Below are 15,610 nucleotides of genomic sequence, written 5' to 3'. Positions count from 1 at the left end.
TCAGCAGTTTCACAGAAAGCTTCTTTCCAGATTTCATCTGAGGATATTTCCTTTTTCAGCATAGCCCTCTAAGGGCTTCCAAATATCACTTTGCCAATTCCACAAGAACTGTCTTAGCGAAAGGCTTCTTGAGGGGAAAGCTGTAACTCTGTGAGATGATTTCACAGAACACAAAGAAGTTTCTCAGAAAGCTTCTTTCTCTTTGTTATCGGAGGATATTTCCTTTGGCCCAATAGTCTTCAAAGGGATCCGAAATATCTGTTCTCAGATTCCACAGAAATAAGGCTAGCAAAGAGATCCACGACATACAGATGTAACTCTGTGAGATGAGTTAACAGAACACTCAGCAGTTTCTCAGAAAGCTTCCTTCCAGATTTCATCTGAGGATATTTCCTTTTTCACCATAGCCCTCTATGGGCTTCCAAATATCACTTTGCCATTTCCACAAGAACTGTCTTAGCGAAAGGCTTCTTGAGGGGAAAGCTGTAACTCTGTGAGATGATTTCACAGAACACAAAGAAGTTTCTCAGAAAGCTTCTTTTATATGTTATCGGAGATTATTTCCTTTGGCCCTATAGTCTTCAATGGGATCCGAAATATCTGTTCTCAGTTTCCACAGAAATAAGGCTAGCAAAGAGATCCACGAAATGCAGATGTAACTCTGTGAGATGAATTAACAGAACACTAAGCAGTTTCTCAGAAAGCTTCTTTCCAGATTTCATCTGAGGATATTTCCTTTTTCACCATAGCCCTCTATGGGCTTCCAAATATCACTTTGCCAATTCCACAAGAACTGTCTTAGCGAAAGGCTTCTTGAGGGGAAAGCTGTAACTCTGTGAGATGATTTCACAGAACACAAAGAAGTTTCTCAGAAAGCTTCTTTCTCTTTGTTATCGGAGGATATTTCCTTTGGCCCTATACTCTTCAAAGGGATCCGAAATATCTGTTCTCAGATTCCACAGAAATAAGGCTAGCAAAGAGATCCACGAAATACAGATGTAACTCTGTGAGATGAATTAACAGAACACTCAGCAGTTTCACAGAAAGCTTCTTTCCAGATTTCATCTGAGGATATTTCCTTTTTCAGCATAGCCCTCTAAGGGCTTCCAAATATCACTTTGTCAATTCCACAAGAACTGTCTTAGCGAAAGGCTTCTTGAGGGGAAAGCTGTAACTCTGTGAGATGATTTCACAGAACACAAAGAAGTTTCTCAGAAAGCTTCTTTCTCTTTGTTATCGGAGGATATTTCCTTTGGCCCTATAGTCTTCAATGGGATCCGAATTATCTGTTCTCAGATTCCACAGAAATAAGGCTAGCAAAAAGATCCACGACATACAGATGTAACTCTGTGAGATGAATTAACAGAACACTCAGCAGTTTCTCAGAAAGCTTCCTTCCAGATTTCATCTGAGGATATTTCCTTTTTCACCATAGCCCTCTATGGGCTTCCAAATATCACTTTGCCAATTCCACAGGAACTGTCTTAGCGAAAGGCTTCTTGAGGGGAAAGCTGTAACTCTGTGAGATGATTTCACAGAACACAAAGAAGTTTCTCAGAAAGCTTCTTTCTCTTTGTTATCGGAGATTATTTCCTTTAGCCCTATAGTCTTCAAAGGGATCCGAAATATCTGTTCTCAGATTCCACAGAAATAAGTCTAGCAAAGAGATCCACGAAATACAGATGTAACTCTGTGAGATGAATTAACAGAACACTCAGCAGTTTCTCAGAAAGCTTCTTTCCAGATTTCATCTGAGGATATTTCCTTTTTCACCATTGCCCTATATGGGCTTCCAAATATCACTTTGCCAATCCCACGAAAACTGTCTTAGCGAAAGGCTTCTTGAGGGGAAAGCTGTAACTCTGTGAGATGATTTCACAGAACACAAAGAAGTTTCTCAGAAAGCTTCTTTCTCTTTGTTATCGGAGGATATTTCCTTTGGCCCTATAGTCTTCAATGGGATCCGAAATATCTGTTCTCAGATTCCACAGAAATATGGCTAGCAAAGAGATCCACGAAATACAGATGTAACTCTGTGAGATGAATTAACAGAACACTCAGCAGTTTCTCAGAAAGCTTCCTTCCAGATTTCATCTGAGGATATTTCCTTTTTCACCATAGCCCTCTGAGGGCTTCCAAATATCGCTTTGCCAATTCCACAAGAACTGTCTGAGCGAAAGGCTTCTTTAGGGGAAAGCTGTAACTCTGTGAGATGATTTCACAGAACACAAAGAAGTTTCTCAGAAAGCTTCTTTCTCTTTGTTATCGGAGATTATTTCCTTTGGCCCTATAGTCTTCAAAGGGATCCGAAATATCTGTTCTCACATTCCACAGAAATAAGGCTAGCAAAGAGATCCACGAAATACAGATGTAACTCTGTGAGATGAACTAACAGAACACTAAGCAGTTTCTCTGAAAGCTTCTTTCCAGATTTCATCTGAGGATATTTCCTTTTTCACCATAGCCCTCTATGGGCTTCCAAATATCACTTTGCCAATTCCACAAGAACTGTCTTAGCGAAAGGCTTCTTGAGGGGAAAGCTGTAACTCAGTGAGATGATTTCACAGAACACAAAGAAGTTTCTCAGAAAGCTTCTTTCTCTTTGTTATCGGAGGATATTTCCTTTGGCCCTATAGTCTTCAAAGGGATCCGAAATATCTGTTCTCAGATTCCACAGAAATAAGCCTAGCAAAGAGATCCACGACATACCGATGTAACTCTGTGAGATGAATTAACAGAACACTAAGCAGTTTCTCAGAAAGCTTCTTTCCAGATTTCATCTGAGGATATTTCCTTTTTCACCATAGCCCTCTATGGGCTTCCAAATATCACTTTGCCAACTCCACAAGAACTGTCTTAGCGAAAGGCTTCTTGAGGGGAAAGCTGTAACTCTGTGAGATGATTTCACAGAACACAAAGAAGTTTCTCAGAAAGCTTCTTTCTCTTTGTTATCGGAGGATATTTCCTTTGGCTCTATAGTCTTCAAAGGGATCCGAAATATCTGTTCTCAGATTCCACAGAAATAAGTCTAGCAAAGAGATCCACGAAATACAGATGTAACTCTGTGAGATGAATTAACAGAACACTCAGCAGTTTCTCAGAAAGCTTCTTTCCAGATTTCATCTGAGGATATTTCCTTTTTCACCATAGCCCTCTGTGGGCTTCCAAATATCGCTTTGCCAATTCCACAAGAACTGTCTGAGCGAAAGGCTTCTTTAGGGGAAAGCTGTAACTCTGTGAGATGATTTCACAGAACACAAAGAAGTTTCTCAGAAAGCTTCTTTCTCTTTGTTATCGGAGATTATTTCCTTTGGCCCTATAGTCTTCAAAGGGATCCGAAATATCTGTTCTCACATTCCACAGAAATAAGGCTAGCAAAGAGATCCACGAAATACAGATGTAACTCTGTGAGATGAACTAACAGAACACTAAGCAGTTTCTCTGAAAGCTTCTTTCCAGATTTCATCTGAGGATATTTCCTTTTTCACCATAGCCCTCTATGGGCTTCCAAATATCACTTTGCCAATTCCACAAGAACTGTCTTAGCGAAAGGCTTCTTGAGGGGAAAGCTGTAACTCAGTGAGATGATTTCACAGAACACAAAGAAGTTTCTCAGAAAGCTTCTTTCTCTTTGTTATCGGAGGATATTTCCTTTGGCCCTATAGTCTTCAAAGGGATCCGAAATATCTGTTCTCAGATTCCACAGAAATAAGCCTAGCAAAGAGATCCACGAAATACAGATGTAACTCTGTGAGATGAATTAACAGAACACTAAGCAGTTTCTCAGAAAGCTTCTTTCCAGATTTCATCTGAGGATATTTCCTTTTTCACCATAGCCCTCTATGGGCTTCCAAATATCACTTTGCCAATTCCACAAGAACTGTCTTAGCGAAAGGCTTCTTGAGGGGAAAGCTGTAACTCTGTGAGATGATTTCACAGAACACAAAGAAGTTTCTCAGAAAGCTTCTTTCTCTTTGTTATCGGAGGATATTTCCTTTGGCCCTATAGTCTTCAAAGGGATCCGAAATATCTGTTCTCAGATTCCACAGAAATAAGTCTAGCAAAGAGATCCACGAAATACAGATGTAACTCTGTGAGATGAATTAACAGAACACTCAGCAGTTTCTCAGAAAGCTTCCTTCCAGATTTCATCTGAGGATATTTCCTTTTTCACCATAGCCCTCTATGGGCTTCCAAATATCACTTTGCCAATTCCACAAGAACTGTCTTAGCGAAAGGCTTCTTGAGGGGAAAGCTGTAACTCTGTGAGATGATTTCACAGAACACAAAGAAGTTTCTCAGAAAGCTTCTTTCTCTTTGTTATCGGAGGTTATTTCCTTTGGCCCTATAGTCTTCAATGGGATCCGAAATATCTGTTCTCAGATTCCACAGAAATAAGTCTAGCAAAGAGATCCACGAAATACAGATGTAACTCTGTGAGATGAATTCACAGAACACTCAGCAGTTTCTCAGAAAGCTTCTTTCCAGATTTCATGTGAGGATATTTCCTTTTTCAACATAGCCCTCTATGGGCTTCCAAATATCACTTTGCCAATTCCACGAAAACTGTCTTAGCGAAAGGCTTCTTGAGGGGAAAGCTGTAACTCTGTGAGATGATTTCACAGAACACAAAGAAGTTTCTCAGAAAGCTTCTTTCTCTTTGTTATCGGAGGATATTTCCTTTGGCCCTATAGTCTTCAATGGGATCCGAAATATCTGTTCTCAGATTCCACAGAAATAAGGCTAGCAAAGAGACCCACGACATACCGATGTAACTCTGTGAGATGAATTAACAGAACACTCAGCAGTATCTCAGAAAGCTTCCTTCCAGATTTCATCTGAGGATATTTCCTTTTTCACCATAGCCCTCTATGGGCTTCCAAATATCACTTTGCCAATTCCACAAGAACTGTCTTAGCGAAAGGCTTCTTGAGGGGAAAGCTGTAACTCTGTGAGATGATTTCACAGAACACAAAGAAGTTTCTCAGAAAGCTTCTTTTCTTTGTTATCGGAGATTATTTCCTTTGGCCCTATAGTCTTCAATGGGATCCGAAATATCTGTTCTCAGTTTCCAAAGAAATAAGGCTAGCAAAGAGATCCACGAAATACAGATGTAACTCTGTGAGATGAATTAACAGAACACTAAGCAGTTTCTCAGAAAGCTTCTTTCCAGATTTCATCTGAGGATATTTCCTTTTTCACCATAGCCCTCTATGGGCTTCCAAATATCACTTTGCCAATTCCACAAGAACTGTCTTAGCGAAAGGCTTCTTGAGGGGAAAGCTGTAACTCTGTGAGATGATTTCACAGAACACAAAGAAGTTTCTCAGAAAGCTTCTTTCTCTTTGTTATCGGAGGATATTTCCTTTGGCCCTATAGTCTTCAATGGGATCCGAAATATCTGTTCTCAGATTCCACAGAAATAAGTCTAGCAAAGAGATCCACGAAATACAGATGTAACTCTGTGAGATGAATTAACAGAACACTCAGCAGTTTCACAGAAAGCTTCTTTCCAGATTTCATCTGAGGATATTTCCTTTTTCAGCATAGCCCTCTAAGGGCTTCCAAATATCACTTTGCCAATTCCACAAGAACTGTCTTAGCGAAAGGCTTCTTGAGGGGAAAGCTGTAACTCTGTGAGATGATTTCACAGAACACAAAGAAGTTTCTCAGAAAGCTTCTTTCTCTTTGTTATCGGAGGATATTTCCTTTGGCCCAATAGTCTTCAAAGGGATCCGAAATATCTGTTCTCAGATTCCACAGAAATAAGGCTAGCAAAGAGATCCACGACATACAGATGTAACTCTGTGAGATGAGTTAACAGAACACTCAGCAGTTTCTCAGAAAGCTTCCTTCCAGATTTCATCTGAGGATATTTCCTTTTTCACCATAGCCCTCTATGGGCTTCCAAATATCACTTTGCCATTTCCACAAGAACTGTCTTAGCGAAAGGCTTCTTGAGGGGAAAGCTGTAACTCTGTGAGATGATTTCACAGAACACAAAGAAGTTTCTCAGAAAGCTTCTTTTATATGTTATCGGAGATTATTTCCTTTGGCCCTATAGTCTTCAATGGGATCCGAAATATCTGTTCTCAGTTTCCACAGAAATAAGGCTAGCAAAGAGATCCACGAAATGCAGATGTAACTCTGTGAGATGAATTAACAGAACACTAAGCAGTTTCTCAGAAAGCTTCTTTCCAGATTTCATCTGAGGATATTTCCTTTTTCACCATAGCCCTCTATGGGCTTCCAAATATCACTTTGCCAATTCCACAAGAACTGTCTTAGCGAAAGGCTTCTTGAGGGGAAAGCTGTAACTCTGTGAGATGATTTCACAGAACACAAAGAAGTTTCTCAGAAAGCTTCTTTCTCTTTGTTATCGGAGGATATTTCCTTTGGCCCTATACTCTTCAAAGGGATCCGAAATATCTGTTCTCAGATTCCACAGAAATAAGGCTAGCAAAGAGATCCACGAAATACAGATGTAACTCTGTGAGATGAATTAACAGAACACTCAGCAGTTTCACAGAAAGCTTCTTTCCAGATTTCATCTGAGGATATTTCCTTTTTCAGCATAGCCCTCTAAGGGCTTCCAAATATCACTTTGTCAATTCCACAAGAACTGTCTTAGCGAAAGGCTTCTTGAGGGGAAAGCTGTAACTCTGTGAGATGATTTCACAGAACACAAAGAAGTTTCTCAGAAAGCTTCTTTCTCTTTGTTATCGGAGGATATTTCCTTTGGCCCTATAGTCTTCAATGGGATCCGAATTATCTGTTCTCAGATTCCACAGAAATAAGGCTAGCAAAAAGATCCACGACATACAGATGTAACTCTGTGAGATGAATTAACAGAACACTCAGCAGTTTCTCAGAAAGCTTCCTTCCAGATTTCATCTGAGGATATTTCCTTTTTCACCATAGCCCTCTATGGGCTTCCAAATATCACTTTGCCAATTCCACAGGAACTGTCTTAGCGAAAGGCTTCTTGAGGGGAAAGCTGTAACTCTGTGAGATGATTTCACAGAACACAAAGAAGTTTCTCAGAAAGCTTCTTTCTCTTTGTTATCGGAGATTATTTCCTTTAGCCCTATAGTCTTCAAAGGGATCCGAAATATCTGTTCTCAGATTCCACAGAAATAAGTCTAGCAAAGAGATCCACGAAATACAGATGTAACTCTGTGAGATGAATTAACAGAACACTCAGCAGTTTCTCAGAAAGCTTCTTTCCAGATTTCATCTGAGGATATTTCCTTTTTCACCATTGCCCTATATGGGCTTCCAAATATCACTTTGCCAATCCCACGAAAACTGTCTTAGCGAAAGGCTTCTTGAGGGGAAAGCTGTAACTCTGTGAGATGATTTCACAGAACACAAAGAAGTTTCTCAGAAAGCTTCTTTCTCTTTGTTATCGGAGGATATTTCCTTTGGCCCTATAGTCTTCAATGGGATCCGAAATATCTGTTCTCAGATTCCACAGAAATATGGCTAGCAAAGAGATCCACGAAATACAGATGTAACTCTGTGAGATGAATTAACAGAACACTCAGCAGTTTCTCAGAAAGCTTCCTTCCAGATTTCATCTGAGGATATTTCCTTTTTCACCATAGCCCTCTGTGGGCTTCCAAATATCGCTTTGCCAATTCCACAAGAACTGTCTGAGCGAAAGGCTTCTTTAGGGGAAAGCTGTAACTCTGTGAGATGATTTCACAGAACACAAAGAAGTTTCTCAGAAAGCTTCTTTCTCTTTGTTATCGGAGATTATTTCCTTTGGCCCTATAGTCTTCAAAGGGATCCGAAATATCTGTTCTCACATTCCACAGAAATAAGGCTAGCAAAGAGATCCACGAAATACAGATGTAACTCTGTGAGATGAACTAACAGAACACTAAGCAGTTTCTCTGAAAGCTTCTTTCCAGATTTCATCTGAGGATATTTCCTTTTTCACCATAGCCCTCTATGGGCTTCCAAATATCACTTTGCCAATTCCACAAGAACTGTCTTAGCGAAAGGCTTCTTGAGGGGAAAGCTGTAACTCAGTGAGATGATTTCACAGAACACAAAGAAGTTTCTCAGAAAGCTTCTTTCTCTTTGTTATCGGAGGATATTTCCTTTGGCCCTATAGTCTTCAAAGGGATCCGAAATATCTGTTCTCAGATTCCACAGAAATAAGCCTAGCAAAGAGATCCACGACATACCGATGTAACTCTGTGAGATGAATTAACAGAACACTAAGCAGTTTCTCAGAAAGCTTCTTTCCAGATTTCATCTGAGGATATTTCCTTTTTCACCATAGCCCTCTATGGGCTTCCAAATATCACTTTGCCAATTCCACAAGAACTGTCTTAGCGAAAGGCTTCTTGAGGGGAAAGCTGTAACTCTGTGAGATGATTTCACAGAACACAAAGAAGTTTCTCAGAAAGCTTCTTTCTCTTTGTTATCGGAGGATATTTCCTTTGGCCCTATAGTCTTCAAAGGGATCCGAAATATCTGTTCTCAGATTCCACAGAAATAAGTCTAGCAAAGAGATCCACGAAATGCAGATGTAACTCTGTGAGATGAATTAACAGAACACTCAGCAGTTTCTCAGAAAGCTTCCTTCCAGATTTCATCTGAGGATATTTCCTTTTTCACCATAGCCCTCTATGGGCTTCCAAATATCACTTTGCCAATTCCACAAGAACTGTCTTAGCGAAAGGCTTCTTGAGGGGAAAGCTGTAACTCTGTGAGATGATTTCACAGAACACAAAGAAGTTTCTCAGAAAGCTTCTTTCTCTTTGTTATCGGAGGTTATTTCCTTTGGCCCTATAGTCTTCAATGGGATCCGAAATATCTGTTCTCAGATTCCACAGAAATAAGTCTAGCAAAGAGATCCACGAAATACAGATGTAACTCTGTGAGATGAATTCACAGAACACTCAGCAGTTTCTCAGAAAGCTTCTTTCCAGATTTCATGTGAGGATATTTCCTTTTTCACCATAGCCCTCTATGGGCTTCCAAATATCACTTTGCCAATTCCACGAAAACTGTCTTAGCGAAAGGCTTCTTGAGGGGAAAGCTGTAACTCTGTGAGATGATTTCACAGAACACAAAGAAGTTTCTCAGAAAGCTTCTTTCTCTTTGTTATCGGAGGATATTTCCTTTGGCCCTATAGTCTTCAATGGGATCCGAAATATCTGTTCTCAGATTCCACAGAAATAAGGCTAGCAAAGAGACCCACGACATACCGATGTAACTCTGTGAGATGAATTAACAGAACACTCAGCAGTATCTCAGAAAGCTTCCTTCCAGATTTCATCTGAGGATATTTCCTTTTTCACCATAGCCCTCTATGGGCTTCCAAATATCACTTTGCCAATTCCACAAGAACTGTCTTAGCGAAAGGCTTCTTGAGGGGAAAGCTGTAACTCTGTGAGATGATTTCACAGAACACAAAGAAGTTTCTCAGAAAGCTTCTTTTCTTTGTTATCGGAGATTATTTCCTTTGTCCCTATAGTCTTCAATGGGATCCGAAATATCTGTTCTCAGTTTCCACAGAAATAAGGCTAGCAAAGAGATCCACGAAATACAGATGTAACTCTGTGAGATGAATTAACAGAACACTAAGCAGTTTCTCAGAAAGCTTCTTTCCAGATTTCATCTGAGGATATTTCCTTTTTCACCATAGCCCTCTATGGGCTTCCAAATATCACTTTGCCAATTCCACAAGAACTGTCTTAGCAAAAGGCTTCTTGAGGGGAAAGCTGTAACTCTGTGAGATGATTTCAAAGAACACAAAGAAGTTTCTCAGAAAGCTTCTTTCTCTTTGTTATCGGAGGATATTTCCTTTGGCCCTATAGTCTTCAAAGGGATCCGAAATATCTGTTCTCAGATTCCACAGAAATAAGTCTAGCAAAGAGATCCACGAAATACAGATGTAACTCTGTGAGATGAATTAACAGAACACTCAGCAGTTTCACAGAAAGCTTCTTTCCAGATTTCATCTGAGGATATTTCCTTTTTCAGCATAGCCCTCTAAGGGCTTCCAAATATCACTTTGCCAATTCCACAAGAACTGTCTTAGCGAAAGGCTTCTTGAGGGGAAAGCTGTAACTCTGTGAGATGATTTCACAGAACACAAAGAAGTTTCTCAGAAAGCTTCTTTCTCTTTGTTATCGGAGGATATTTCCTTTGGCCCAATAGTCTTCAAAGGGATCCGAAATATCTGTTCTCAGATTCCACAGAAATAAGGCTAGCAAAGAGATCCACGACATACAGATGTAACTCTGTGAGATGAATTAACAGAACACTCAGCAGTTTCTCAGAAAGCTTCCTTCCAGATTTCATCTGAGGATATTTCCTTTTTCACCATAGCCCTCTATGGGCTTCCAAATATCACTTTGCCAATTCCACAAGAACTGTCTTAGCGAAAGGCTTCTTGAGGGGAAAGCTGTAACTCTGTGAGATGATTTCACAGAACACAAAGAAGTTTCTCAGAAAGCTTCTTTTCTATGTTATCGGAGATTATTTCCTTTGGCCCTATAGTCTTCAATGGGATCCGAAATATCTGTTCTCAGTTTCCACAGAAATAAGGCTAGCAAAGAGATCCACGAAATGCAGATGTAACTCTGTGAGATGAATTAACAGAACACTAAGCAGTTTCTCAGAAAGCTTCTTTCCAGATTTCATCTGAGGATATTTCCTTTTTCACCATAGCCCTCTATGGGCTTCCAAATATCACTTTGCCAATTCCACAAGAACTGTCTTAGCGAAAGGCTTCTTGAAGGGAAAGCTGTAACTCTGTGAGATGATTTCACAGAACACAAAGAAGTTTCTCAGAAAGCTTCTTTCTCTTTGTTATCGGAGGATATTTCCTTTGGCCCTATAGTCTTCAAAGGGATCCGAAATATCTGTTCTCAGATTCCACAGAAATAAGGCTAGCAAAGAGATCCACGAAATACAGATGTAACTCTGTGAGATGAATTAACAGAACACTCAGCAGTTTCACAGAAAGCTTCTTTCCAGATTTCATCTGAGGATATTTCCTTTTTCACCATAGCCCTCTATGGGCTTCCAAATATCACTTTGCCAATTCCACAAGAACTGTCTTAGCGAAAGGCTTCTTGAGGGGAAAGCTGTAACTCTGTGAGATGATTTCACAGAACACAAAGAAGTTTCTCAGAAAGCTTCTTTCTCTTTGTTATCGGAGGATATTTCCTTTGGCCGTATAGTCTTCAATGGGATCCGAATTATCTGTTCTCAGATTCCACAGAAATAAGGCTAGCAAAAAGATCCACGACATACAGATGTAACTCTGTGAGATGAATTAACAGAACACTCAGCAGTTTCTCAGAAAGCTTCCTTCCAGATTTCATCTGAGGATATTTCCTTTTTCACCATAGCCCTCTATGGGCTTCCAAATATCACTTTGCCAATTCCACAAAAACTGTCTTAGCGAAAGGCTTCTTGAGGGGAAAGCTGTAACTCTGTGAGATGATTTCACAGAACACAAAGAAGTTTCTCAGAAAGCTTCTTTCTCTTTGTTATCGGAGGATATTTCCTTTGGCCCTATAGTCTTCAACAGGATCCGAAATATCTGTTCTCAGATTCCACAGAAATAAGTCTAGCAAAGAGATCCACGAAATACAGATGTAACTCTGTGAGATGAATTAATAGAACACTCAGCAGTTTCTCAGAAAGCTTCTTTCCAGATTTCATCTGAGGATATTTCCTTTTTCACCATAGCCCTCTATGGGCTTCCAAATATCACTTTGCCAATTCCACAAGAACTGTCTTAGCGAAAGGCTTCTTGAGGGGAAAGCTGTAACTCTGTGAGATGATTTCACAGAACACAAAGAAGTTTCTCAGAAAGCTTCTTTCTTTTTGTTATTGGAGATTATTTCCTTTGGCCCTATAGTCTTCAAAGGGATCCGAAATATCTGTTCTCAGATTCCACAGAAATAAGGCTAGCAAAGAGATCCACGACATACAGATGTAACTCTGTGAGATGAATTAACAGAACACTAAGCAGTTTCTCAGAAAGCTTCTTTCCAGATTTCATCTGAGGATATTTCCTTTTTCACCATAGCCCTCTATGGGCTTCCAAATATCACTTTGCCAATTCCACAAGAACTGTCTTAGCGAAAGGCTTCTTGAGGGGGAAGCTGTAACTCTGTGAGATGATTTCACAGAACACAAAGAAGTTTCTCAGAAAGCTTCTTTCTCTTTGTTATCGGAGGATATTTCCTTTGGCCCTATAGTCTTCAACAGGATCCGAAATATCTGTTCTCAGATTCCACAGAAATAAGTCTAGCAAAGAGATCCACGAAATACAGATGTAACTCTGTGAGATGAATTAACAGAACACTCAGCAGTTTCTCAGAAAGCTTCTTTCCAGATTTCATCTGAGGATATTACCTTTTTCACCATAGACCTCTAAGGGCTTCCAAATATCACTTTGCCAATTCCACAAGAACTGTCTTAGCGAAAGGCTTCTTGAGGGGAAAGCTGTAACTCTGTGAGATGATTTCACAGAACACAAAGAAGTTTCTCAGAAAGCTTCTTTTCTTTGTTATCGGAGATTATTTCCTTTGGCCCTATAGTCTTCAAAGGAATCCGAAATATCTGTTCTCAGATTCCACAGAAATAAGGCTAGCAAAGAGATCCACGAAATACATATGCAACTCTGTGAGATGAATTAACAGAACACAAAGCAGTTTCTCAGAAATCTTCTTTCCAGATTTCATCTGAGGATATTTCCTATTTCACCATAGCCCTCTATGGGCTTCCAAATATCACTTTGCCAATTCCACAAGAACTGTATTAGCGAAAGTCTTCTTGAGGGGAAAGCTGTAACTCTGTGAGATGATTTCACACAACACAAAGAAGTTTCTCCGAAAGCTTCTTTCTCTTTGTTATCGGAGGATATTTCCTTTGGCCCTATAGTCTTCAAAGGAATCCGAAATATCTGTTCTCAGATTCCACAGAAATAAGGCTAGCAAAGAGATCCACGAAATACAGATGTAACTCTGTGAGATGAATTAACAGAACTCTCAGCAGTTTCTCAGAAAGCTTCTTTCCAGATTTCATCTGAGGATATTTCCTTTTTCACAATAGCCCTCTATGGGCTTCCAAATATCACTTTGCCAATTCCACGAAAACTGTCTTAGCGAAAGTCTTCTTGAGGGGAAAGCTGTAACTCTGTGAGATGATTTCACAGAACACAAAGAAGTTTCTCAGAAAGCTTCTTTCTCTTTGTTATCGGAGGATATTTCCTTTGGCCCTATAGTCTTCAACGGGATCCGAAATATCTGTTCTCAGATTCCACAGAAATAAGCCTAGCAAAGAGATCCACGACATACAGATGTAACTCTGTGAGATGAATTAACAGAACACTCAGCCGTTTCTCAGAAAGCTTCTTTCTCTTTGTTATCGGAGATTATTTCCTTTGGCCCTATAGTCTTCAATGGGATCCGAAATATCTGTTCTCAGATTCCACAGAAATAAGTCTAGCAAAGAGATCCACGAAATACACATGTAACTCTGTGAGATGAACTAACAGAACACTAAGCAGTTTCTCAGAAAGCTTCCTTTCAGATTTCATCTGAGGATATTTCCTTTTTCACCATAGCCCTCTATGGGCTTCCAAATATCACTTTGCCAATTCCACAAGAACTGTCTTAGAGAAAGGCTTCTTGAGGGGAAAGCTGTAACTCTGTGAGATGATTTCACAGAACACAAAGAAGTTTCTCAGAAAGCTTCTTTCTCTTTGTTATCGGAGGATATTTCCTTTGGCCCTATAGTCTTCAAAGGGATCCGAAATATCTGTTCTCAGATTCCACAGAAATAAGTCTAGCAAAGAGATCCACGAAATACAGATGTAACTCTGTGAGATGAATTAACAGAACACTAAGCAGTTTCTCAGAAAGCTTCTTTCCAGATTTCATCTGAGGATATTTCCTTTTTCACCATAGCCCTCTAAGGGCTTCCAATATCACTTTGCCAATTCCACAAGAACTGTCTTAGCAAAAGGCTTCTTGAGGGGAAAGCTGTAACTCTGTGAGATGATTTCACAGAACACAAAGAAGTTTCTCAGAAAGCTTCTCTCTCTTTGTTATCGGAGGAGATTTCCTTTGGCCCTATAGTCTTCAAAGGGATCCGAAATATCTGTTCTCAGATTCCAAAGAAATAAGGCTAGCAAAGAGATCAACGACATACAGATTTAACTCTGTGAGATGAATTAACAGAACACTCAGCAGTTTCTCAGAAAGCTTCCTTCCAGATTTCATCTGAGGATATTTCCTTTTTCACCATAGCCCTATATGGGCTTCCAAATATCACTTTGCCAATCCCACGAAAACTGTCTTAGCGAAAGGCTTCTTGAGGGGAAAGCTGTAACTCTGTGAGATGATTTCACAGAACACAAAGAAGTTTCTCAGAAAGCTTCTTTCTCTTTGTTATCGGAGGATATTTCCTTTGGCCCTATAGTCTTCAATGGGATCCGAAATATCTGTTCTCAGATTCCACAGAAATAAGGCTAGCAAAGAGATCCACGAAATACAGATGTAACTCTGTGAGATGAATTAACAGAACACTCAGCAGTTTCTCAGAAAGCTTCCTTCCAGATTTCATCTGAGGATATTTCCTTTTTCACCATAGCCCTCTGTGGGCTTCCAAATATCGCTTTGCCAATTCCACAAGAACTGTCTGAGCGAAAGGCTTCTTGAGGGGAAAGCTGTAACTCTGTGAGATGATTTCACAGAACACAAAGAAGTTTCTCAGAAAGCTTCTTTCTCCTTGTTATCGGAGGATATTTCCTTTGGCCCTATAGTCTTCAAAGGGATCCGAAATATCTGTTCTCAGATTCCAAAGAAATAAGGCTAGCAAAGAGATCAACGACATACAGATTTAACACTGTGAGATGAATTAACAGAACACTCAGCAGTTTCTCAGAAAGCTTCCTTCCAGATTTCATCTGAGGATATTTCCTTTTTCACCATAGCCCTATATGGGCTTCCAAATATCACTTTGCCAATCCCACGAAAACTGTCTTAGCGAAAGGCTTCTTGAGGGGAAAGCTGTAACTCTGTGAGATGATTTCACAGAACACAAAGAAGTTTCTCAGAAAGCTTCTTTCTCTTTGTTATCGGAGGATATTTCCTTTGGCCCTATAGTCTTCAATGGGATCCGAAATATCTGTTCTCAGATTCCACAGAAATAAGGCTAGCAAAGAGATCCACGAAATACAGATGTAACTCTGTGAGATGAATTAACAGAACACTCAGCAGTTTCTCAGAAAGCTTCCTTCCAGATTTCATCTGAGGATATTTCCTTTTTCACCATAGCCCTCTGTGGGCTTCCAAATATCGCTTTGCCAATTCCACAAGAACTGTCTGAGCGAAAGGCTTCTTGAGGGGAAAGCTGTAACTCTGTGAGATGATTTCACAGAACACAAAGAAGTTTCTCAGAAAGCTTCTTTCTCCTTGTTATCGGAGGATATTTCCTTTGGCCCTATAGTCTTCAAAGGGATCCGAAATATCTGTTCTCAGATTCCACAGAAATAAGGCTAGCAAAGAGATCCACGAAATACATATGCAACTCTGTGAGATGAATTAACAGAACACTAAGCAGTTTC

This window comes from Macaca nemestrina, chromosome 20 (assembly GCF_043159975.1).
Source record: "Macaca nemestrina isolate mMacNem1 chromosome 20, mMacNem.hap1, whole genome shotgun sequence".
In the NCBI taxonomy this organism is placed as follows: Eukaryota; Metazoa; Chordata; class Mammalia; order Primates; family Cercopithecidae; genus Macaca; species Macaca nemestrina.
The sequence above is the reverse complement of the archived record's forward strand: the minus strand, read 5'-3'. Positions refer to the sequence as shown.